The sequence below is a fragment of the Phyllostomus hastatus genome, unplaced genomic scaffold (assembly GCF_019186645.2).
Source record: "Phyllostomus hastatus isolate PE091 unplaced genomic scaffold, TTU_PhHast_1.1 phas_contig_1291, whole genome shotgun sequence".
NCBI classification, from domain to species: Eukaryota; Metazoa; Chordata; class Mammalia; order Chiroptera; family Phyllostomidae; genus Phyllostomus; species Phyllostomus hastatus.
In genome coordinates, this window is record NW_025333568.1 from 66,567 (window position 1) to 77,340 (window position 10,774).

Sequence of the window (10,774 nt, forward strand, 5' to 3'; positions counted from 1 at the left end):
AGTTCTCAGATTATGGTTTCTATGGGGCCTCGCCAGAACCAGGTTTAATTTGAGACAAGTGAACCCACCTGGTCATCCTTTTGAGCTTTATTGCAGTTGGGGTGCTTATTAGGACCTAATATTGACTTTCCATCTGAGTTGTAGTTGGGACTCAGGACAGTTTTCCCTCCTGGTTTTTAAGTAGATCATGTCTCCAGGTTTAAATTGTTTGTGTTGATAGTCTTTATTGGGGGCAGGCAGAATTTCATTTCCATATTCCTGTAATGTTTTTTGCACCCATCTTAGATTCATGGTGTAAGACCACAGCTGGAGGATTTCCTCATCTATTAGCAGGTCAGATCTGAGAAAAGGGCCTGCCATGAGTGAGTTCAAAGGGGGCTAACCTGAAACTTTCCTTTAGGTGCAGCTTTCATTCTCATGAGACCTAAAGGTGACACAGACACTGATGACTTTGAGGTTTCTTGGCATAGCTAGACTAGAGTCCTTTTTCAGGTTTGATTAGCTCTTTCTACCTTATCTAAGGATTGAGGTGTCATGATGAGTGTGATAGTTGATTCCTAAAGCTTCAGCTGGCTCTTGTATAATCTTGACTACTACAGGGGTTCCATTGTCATTTCATAAGCTTCTTGGTAGATCAGCCTAGGTGAGAGTTCTTTTAGTAAGTAGTTGGCCACCTCAGTAGCTCTTTCTGTCCTAGTAGGAAAGGCTTCAGTCCATCTGGTGAAAGTGTCTGCAAATACTAGCAAATATTTAAATCCAGCTTTAGGTGACATTTGGGTGAAACCAATTTGCTTATCCTCTCCAGGGTATGTCCCTGGCAGTTCTATTGATGTCTGAAGGGGAAGAGGAAGGGAGGTGACTCTGTGGGTTATTTTTAGAGCAGAGCATACACCCTAGGGTTACTTCCTTAACGGTTTTATGAAATTTTGTGTCACAAACAGCCAGGAGACAAGGGTATTCAGAGCATCTCTCCCCAAGTGGATGTCATTGTGGAGCATTTTGATGTTTTCCATGTTAATAAAAGTGTATTCTTTGACATCAGCCTGCCTGGTCTCTATAAATCCCATTCTCTAGAAAACCCATTCTCTAAGGCCCATGAGACCTCAGTGGGGTAGGGGAGCCTTCGAGGGGCTGGGGGAGGTTAGGGAACAGAGCTGTCTCTAGGATGATTGATGAAGACTGAGCCACTATCTTAGTTGCCTGGATTGCCAGAGTATTGCCTTGGATTCTATCTGTGTTCCCCTTTTGGTGGCCTTGAGAGTCTACTACTGGTACTTCTTGGGGGAGTGCACAGCTGTCAGTTCTAAAATTTCTTTATGGTCTTTTATGGAGGAACTTTTTTGCTGTTAAAAGTCCTCTTTCTTTTTTTTAAAGATTTTATTTATTTTTATTTTTAGAGAGGGAAGGGAGGGAGACAGAGAGAGAGAGAGAAACATCAATGTGCGGTTGCTGGGGGTCATGGCCTACACCCCAGGCATGGACCCTGACTGGAAATTGAACCTGCGACACTTTTAGATCACAGCCTGCACTCAATCCACTGAGCTTCGCCAGCCAGGGCTAAAAGTCCTCTATCTTTCTAAGTAGCAGCATGAGCACATATTAGATACCCATAGTTTGAGTCAGTGTAGATATTAACTCTGAGTTTTTTCATAATTTTAAGGCCCTAGTGAGTGCTATGAGTTCAGCTTTTGGGGCTGAAGTAGTAGGGGTAGGGGTTTCACCTCTATTACTTCCTGAAGACTAACTGTGAGGTACCTGGTCTTTCTGGCTCCACCTTGTATGAAACTGCTACCATTCATTATCCTTTTGCTTCAGGGCTAAGTAAAGTTTCATCTTTTAGGTCAGGCCTGCTTGAATATACTTGTTCAATAGTTCCTATGCACTAGTGTGTCGCCTGGATTTGTGTGTTTGTTGGTAGTTGGGTGCCAGGATTGACAGTTTGACAAACCTTCCGGGTTAATTCAGGAGAGTTGGGGAGGAGAGCCTAGTATTTACTTAGCCTTCACCCTGTGAGCCATTGATGTCCCTCTATTTCTAACAGAGCTTGTAGTTGATGAGGGGTTTGTATTCTCATGGCTGCCCCGGGGTAGGACTATTGACCCCTCCTGCAAGGAGAGCAGTGGCATCTATGGCTTTTAAATAATGTGGGCAGTTGGCTGCTATAGGAGCTAATTATTTTGAAAAGTAAGCTCTGGCCTTGAAGTCAGAGCTAATTTCTGGTGAACACTCCCAGTGCTGTTTCTTGTTTTCCTGCTATATGTAGGGTTGATTTTTTTCTGTAGATTTGGCAGCCCCAATGTAGGTGCACTGCTGAGCTTGACTTTTAATCCCTCAAATGCATGGTGGTATTCAGGGGTCCAGGCTATAGGTCCTTTGTCAGCTCTCTTTAAAGCCTCATATAAAGATTTAGCAATTAGCCCAAAACCTGGTATCCATAGTTGGCAGAAGTAGGCTTTTCCTAAAAATCCTCAAGTTGTCATTTACTTTGTGGGACTCTGAGAGCCACTGTGGCCCATTGTTTTTTGGGTGACAGGATCTGTGCTTCTGGGGTACCTAAGTATGATAGGCATTGAACCTGCTGGGAGGTTATTTGGAGCTTTTTGGAAAAGACTTTATATCCTCTATCTGTGAGGAAGTTTAAAACCAGCATGGAATTTTTATCTGCGTACTCTTTGTTAGTACTAGAAATTAATGTCATCAACATATGGTAGAAGGGTCCCACTGGTTAACTACAGTTCTCTTAAACCCTTGGCTGAAGTATTTCTAAACAAATGGGGACTTTCCCTAAAGCCCCAAGAGAGCACAGACATGTATACTGGCAAGTTTTCCCAGTTTGGGGGTTAGTCCATTCAAGTACTAGCTAGTACTAGAAGTCAGGATGAAGGGGGATACAGAAAATCACCCTTTAACTCTAACACAGTAAAATATTTGGCTTCTCCTGGAATGTAAGTTAAGATGGTGTAGGGGTTTGAGACTACAGGATGTACTGGATAGAGCCTTATTTACTGCCCTTAGGTCTTGTACAAACTGGTATTCTCCATTTGGCTTTTGTATTGGGAGAACAGGGGTACTACATGCGGACTAACTGGCAGGCCTGAAGAGCCCATGCTTTAAATATTTTTTGATGAGAAGCTCAACCCCTTTTTATGGCCTCATGTTTTAGAGGTATTGTCTTTTGTTAGCTCCCTACCCCTGATTTTAGAGATATCTTGACAGAGGGTTTATTTGATGCCCTGCCTGGTATTCTAGTTTCTAATGCCTCGAGGTTGACGTGAAGAGGACAGATTCTGAATTATTAATATTATTTTCTGGTTCAGGGTGAGAAGTTATATTGGCCACCAAGCATAATAATGAGGGTTCATTATCTTCCATGGCAAATGCTCGCTCCTAGGTCTATGGTAGTTCCTAGACTAGACAAGCTGTTCCTCACTAACAAGGGGATGTGGCACCCTGGAACTACAAAAAAGGCATGACTAAATGTCAGATTTCCATGACTGTAGTCAAGGGCTTGAGTGAAATGATAGTGTTGAAGATGCCCATTTACTCCAGTGATCAAACAGATTTTGGAAGAAAGTGGCCCTGGTGAGTGAGTCAGAGCAGAGTAAATAGTTTCATTTGTAATGTAATGGGCTTACTTGCCACATCAAGGGTTATATGAGGCTCCTCTGGCATAATGGTCAGATGATCAGTGGGAGGCAATAGGAGGCTGCAGTCCCCATCAATTCTCAGGTGTTTCAGCCATCACTGGTTTGGAGGCACTAGGTTCCCTTCAGAGCCTAGGACACTCACTTTTGCAATGACCTTCCCTCTTGCAGAAGGGGCATGGTTCCAAAGGCAGTGGAGCACAAGTCAGTTGTGGGCAGTCCTTCTTTATGTGTCCTTCTTGTCTGCAGGAATTACATTGCCCTTTTAATGTTTGTTGTAATCTGGGGGCTGAGTGACCTTGAGGTGGTGTAGGACTTAAAGCTATGGCTAAAAAGTGATTATTTTTTATTGTGTGACTTTTTGCTCTTCCTCTGCCCAAGCAGCAGTCATCTGCAGATCACTTTGTAGTTTATGCTGTGTGACTTTGGAGAGAACTCAGGTGGTGCCTGACCTTGGTTGTGCCAACAGCAGTCAAGGCTCAACTACAAGAAGAGGGTGTGCACAGCCCACACAGTAATGAGTATCCTGCCAGGGAGATTGAGGAGGCTGTGTCACTGAACCTTACAGGAAACCTACTACATTTAAACCACTCTACCCAGTGCAGGAGATGTAGGAGCTCTACCTAATACATAGAAACAAACACAGGGAAACTGCCAAAATGAGCAGGCAAAGAAATGTGGCACAAATTAGTTAACAGAACAAAATGCCAGAAAAAGATCTAAACGAAAATGGAGACAAGGAATGTACTAGATACAGAGTTCAAAATACCTTTATAAGTTTGCTCAAGGAACTTAGTGAGAACCTCAACAGCATAAAGAAGATCCAGTCAGGAACTAATGATACACTAATCAAAATAAATGACAATTTATAGAGAATCAACAATAGAGCGATGAAGCCAAGAAACAAATCAGCGATCTGTGATATACGGAAGCAAAAAACAACCAATCAGAGCTTCAGAAAGAAAAATGTATAGAAAAATGAGGGAGCCTCTGGGACAGCCTCAAGTGAACCAACATTTACATCATGGGGTTGATGGAAGGAGAATAGAGAGAGCAAAAAATGAAAACCTGTTTGAAAACATAACGACAGAAAACTTCCCTAACTTGGTATAGGAAATAGACATACAAGTTCAGATGGTGTAGATAATCCTAAACAAGATGAACACAAGGATGCCCACACCAAGACAATCATAATTAAAATGCCAAATATAAAACACAAAGAGAGAACCTTAAAAGCAGGAAAAGAAAAAGCAATTAGTTTCCTTGTGAGTTCCCATAAAACTGTCATCAGAATTTCTCAAAAGGAACTTTGCAGCCTAGCAAGGACTGACAAGAAATATTCAGATGATGAAAAGCAAGGACTTATCACTGAGAACTCTACACAGCAAAGCTGTCACTTAGAATAGAAGAGCAGATCAAGAGTTTCCCAGACAAGAAAAAGGTAAAGGAGTTCATCACCACCAAACTGGTAGTATATCAAATGCTAAAGGGTCTTCTTTAAGAAGAAGATGATCAAAAATATAAAGAATAAAATGGCAACAAATACATATCAATCAACAATTGAATCTAAAAACCAAAACAGCCTTTTTACCCAGCAATTCCACTGCTAGGATTATATCCTAAGAACACTGAAACATCAGTCCAAAAGAACATATGCACCCCAATGTTCATAGCAGCACAATTTACAATAGCCAAGTGTTGGAAGCAACCCAGGTGCCCATCAGTAAATGAGTGGATCAAAAAACTGTGGTCCATTTACACAATGGAATTCTATGCAGCAGAAAGAAAGAAGGAGTTCCTACCCTTTGTGACAGCATGGATAGAACTGGAAAGCATTATGCTAAGCAAAATAAGCCAGGCAGTGAAAGACAAATACCATATGATCTCACCTTTAACAGGAACCTAATCAACAAAACAAACAAACAAGCAAAATATAACCAAAGACACTGAAATTGAAAACTGCCTGACAGTGACCAGAGGGGAGAGGGAAGGGAATTTCAAGGGAAAAGGGGAAGGGTTTACAGGTACAAGTATGAAGGCCACATGGAAAATAACAAGGCATGGGTGGAAGTGGGAGGGAGGTGGGGAGGGGTCTGGGGTGGGCTGGAATGGGGGTAAAAGGCAGAAAACTGTACTGGAACTACAATTAAAATATAAAATAAAATAAAATAATAAAATAAAATAAAATAGCCCTGACCTCTGTGGCTCAGTAGATTGAGTGTTGGCCTCTAACCAAAGGGTTGTCAGTTCAACCCTTTGGGGTTCAATTCCCGGTTGGGGCACATGCCTGAGTTGTGGGCCAGGTTCCCAGTGAGGGGTACATGAGAGGCAATCACACATTGATGCTTCTCTCACTCTCTTTCTCCCTCCCTTCCCCTCTGTCTAAACATAAATAAATAAATAAATAAATAAATAAATAAATAAATAAATAAATAAAATCTTTTTAAATGTATAATACTTAAAAACCAAAATGAAAACTCAAGTAGAACAGAAAGAGAATTGTAGATACAGAGAACATTTTGATGGTTCACAGATGAGGGGGTGAAAATTATGATGGGATTAAGTACTAATTGGTAGTTACAGAATAGTCATAGGGATGTAAAGTACAGCATAGGAAAGAGAGTGGCCAAAGGACATATATGCATGACATGTGGACATTGCCAAAAATGTGGAGATTGCTTGAGGGAGTGGAGTGAAGCAGCTGGGTGGAGGTAGGTGAAGGGGGAAAAATTGAAACAACTGTAATAGCATATTCAATAAAATATAATACAAATAAATTTTTAAAAGTACATTGAAGTTATCTGATCAAGAACATACTTTGCTGATGGAGCATAAATTAATCATTAGGTTTTGGCTAGAAATAATGATTTCTACAAAAATTAATTCAAGGGTTACAGGGTTTGCAAAGCAGAATTGCAAATAAGCAATACCTACTGTATTCCAAAGTACTTTTGGGAAGAATCAGTCTTGCATTCTTAGCCTTTGGATTTTCTGAGACAACAGAATTTCAGTCATCCAATGGTCTGGATAATGGATGTTAGGTGATCTGGAGTTATAAACATTCTTTTCTTAATCCTTCAGAGGGTAATCAGAGGGTTATATATAGGGCATATGGATGTTACAGGTATAGATATGGATAGATATAATGATATGGATATGGATATACAGAGTTCAAAAGTTCAAGTTCCTAGGCAAGCTAAAGCAGGAACAGAATTATTTCTTTATGCCTTAACCTACTTGACTTTAGTAATTTAGTAGCTTGACTAAACAGTGACTTCCCTTTATTTCTGCACTTTATTCCTCAACTTGTATAATATTAAGTTAAGTAAATCTCAATAAGTTAAATAAATGTCTTCATTCATCCATTATATTTGTTTGAATTGGGTGCAATGCAGAAAATGATAGTTTTACTTGAGCAGCAGTAAGTAACATAATCATTGGGTATAATGGCCTTTGCTAAGCTACACTCTCATTTGTAATAATAATAATGACATCAAAATAATATTGAGCCAATAGATATATATCTTCACTTTCCCAGGTAGGCATTACTAGACCCATGTTATAGATAAACAAATTGAAGCCTAAGGAAGCTAAGTAACTTGGCCTAAGTCTGTCCTCTGTACCTCATGGTATTTCTAAGGTATCATACATCCCCTCTCCCACCAGTCCTTCTCACTACACAGACACACAAGTGAGTCATAAATTTACCAAAACTTGATAGTATGAATCTACATTCATTATTGACTAAATATTAACATCTTTCCCTGAAGAAATGCAAAAGGGAAATAAGCCTGAATTATGCATTTTGAAGTGTTCACTATTACCAAATTTAGATCATCTGTTTCTAAGTAGTTTTGCACATGACCACTATTCATATTTCTTTAAATGACTTAAACTTCTGAAGCTTAGAATAGAGTTACCTGCTCCAGCTAAAACAAATTCTGGACATTACTCTAAATTTAAGAAATATACCCAAGCCCCAACATTTTTGTGAAACAGGACCCAAACTTCTCTGTGGACAACAAAAGACACTATTTTTCTAAATACAAATACCACATAACTTTAATAATAAAATAGTATCCATTCTGACAAACCCAAACCATGTGTAAACAAATATGGAACCTTAAAACTTTAAGATGAAACTTGGCAAAAATAAAGGAAAGGAATTGCTCTGTATTTACAAGCACATTTAAAAATTTTTAATAAACTTAATATATTCCTCTTTGTGATTTGATATTAGCCAAATTATAAATAATTCCATTTCTTCAGTTGCTTGAATTTCTATGGTTAATAGCACTAGCTCTATTAATCATGGTCATGTTACTTCAATTTTTTAAATTATTACTATGAAGAAAGATATTCTACTATAACAACAAAAATGGGGATTATAAAAACAAAATGAGTGAAGAACCGGTTTTGCAAAACTTACATGTATATTGATTGTATTTATGATAATGATCTCAGCATATTTGCAGAAGTATTAATTGTTCAATTTTATATTTATTTATTCAAATAATTAATTGCATTGGTAATAGTTCTGATGGTCACTTGATTTTTTCACAACTTTTATATATTTTTTACAACAGACTTTCACCCACTTGAAATAACTGGGTTGGAGGAAGAAATGCAAGTATGTCAGCATCTGTAGTTTAGTTTTGAAATGCTGTAACTGCTAAGTAATCTCTCTGTCAACTGCATGACAAAAATGATGTTTAAGATCCTTTTGCCAATAACCTGCTATGGGTTGGGAGCATATCAATCTGGAAATGCTCATCCAGTGGGAGAAATGGCCTTTCTGCCCTACCCCTGTTCTGCATTAACTCTTTCCAAGACAAGAGATCACTGAGCCAATAATCAGAGCAGGAAAAAGTGTGGATTAATATCTGCAAAAATTATCCTTCTTTGTTTTGGATCAACTCACAGATCAAACTTGTGATCAGTTTTCTGACATGTGCTGCCTTTGTGAATAGAACATAAGTCCTGGACTTGTTGTATTTAAGCAAGTGATAACTTCTCTAAAGCCCAGTTCACTCAGTTCCAAAAAATGGAAATGACAATAGCACCTACCACCATCAGTTATTGTGAGAATTAAATGAGGTAAAAAAATGCATAACACTGAGCACTGTGCTGAAACAGTGAGTGCACACATGTTTTTCAATACTGTAATTATCAGAGAAACAAGTGCTCCAGCCAGGAACACTTGGGGAGGTGAAATGAGGGGTATGCCATTCACCCATTCAGTCACAAACAAACATACATTAAACAAATAATATGTATACTAAACAACTATATTCCATCAAAAAAACATATGTGTAAAGAGCTAGAGACACTGTCACACAGCTTACTATCTACCACATATTTTCCACCACGTGAGTGTATATTAAGTGAATTATTAACTATGGTTCAAAGTCTTTCCTTAAATGCCTTCCTCTCTACATTTTCCAAAACTCTGAATGAACCAGCTACAACAAACCACCATTGAGAAAATGACGAGGTGGCTTTCCCTCCAGAAGGAAGCTGAAAGCTTGAAATTATTTTTATGTACTTCTAAAGAACTAAAAGTTATAGTCAAAATCTTTTTGACAGAAAGAAAGATGTTCAAAGGTACAAAAGTGGGTTAAGAAACAGAATCGAGTAAAGGCTTTAATTACTTTTTGTTTCAGACAAAGTGACTTACTTTGGGAACAAATGGACTTTCAGACTGTTGCAATTTTTTTAAAAACCCATACCTGGGGGGCATCTGGTCAAAATGACCAAGTAGGTAAAATGGTACTCATACCCTTTATAACTACAACAAAATTACAGTTAAACTACAGAAGAACCGTCATTCAGAACTGCCTAAATTCTAGCTAAACAGAAGTCTTGTGACTCAAGATATACATAAGAAGCCACATCCAAACTGGTATGAGGGGGCAGAGATGCAGAATGAGCTGGCCCCACACCCACCTGTGGTGGTAAAAGTGGGAAGGGATATCTTGGCTGAGGAGTGCCCCCATGAGGAACAAAGGGTCCCAGCTCCACACCAGGCCCCCACCGCAGGTTTTCAGTGCTGGGAAGAGAATCCTCCATAACTTTTCACTGTGAAAATGAGTGGGGATAGTGGGTGAGTGAGATGGAGGTCCACTGGAGTCTTAGGCAGTCCCATTTAAAGGGCCGATGCCTGGACTTACTTGACCTCACTCACTCTGAACTCCAGGGTGGTGCAGCAGTTTGAAAGGCTTTAGGTATATATGGGGAGAAACTGAATGGTCCGGCTCCAGGGCATAAGCTGGAGGCACAGTTTTCTCCCAGACAGAAGTTCTAGCAGAGGTCACTGTTTCTTTGCTGAGCCCTACATTGACAGAACCAGCAGATAGGTGCCACATCTGAGCACCCATCAACCTGGCTAACAATGTTCACCTCACCTTAGTAATACCCTAAAACCTCACCTTGCTAAATTGAGGACTCACCAGTGGCTTTTCATATACATATAATGTCTTGCCTCAAGCTGTGAACTTTCCTAAAATCTCTCAAAAGTTCACACACCCCATACAAGCAGAATCTGGCCTTGGTGTGTCCTGTACATCTTGCTATGTGGCCCGACACATCACGCTATTGGCAGCTGGCCTTGATTCTAAGCTAGGCTTCTCCTGGGCACCTCCAAGCCCAGAACACATAGCAGCTATCAGCACATCACTCTGTAGCTCATGCCTGCTTGCTCTGGGCAGTACACAGGCAGTGGCTGACCTTGGCCTACAACTTTTGGGAGACTCCTGAGGCAGCACACACACACAATGGAAAACTTCACACGACACCTGAGCATCACGAACAACCTTCACAAGTGACACACTCAAGGAGTAGACTCATTGGGAGAACTTCTGAAGCAAGTCCTTTTCTGGGTATCAGTACTGCACAGCAGATCCTCCACTTTGGTCTTGGCCAGTGCTTGAAGCTGATCAGCTTGGGCAAAAATTCCTTCCATTAATCTGCCAAGAGCAATCAAGTCTCAACTATAACAAGTAGGTGCACACAGATTATACAAAGGTGAACCTGGAGTGCTCAGCTCATGTGACCAATGAAACTGTATCACTGGGCCCTATAGAACACCTACTACATTAGACCATGCTACTAAAACCAAAAGACATAGAAAG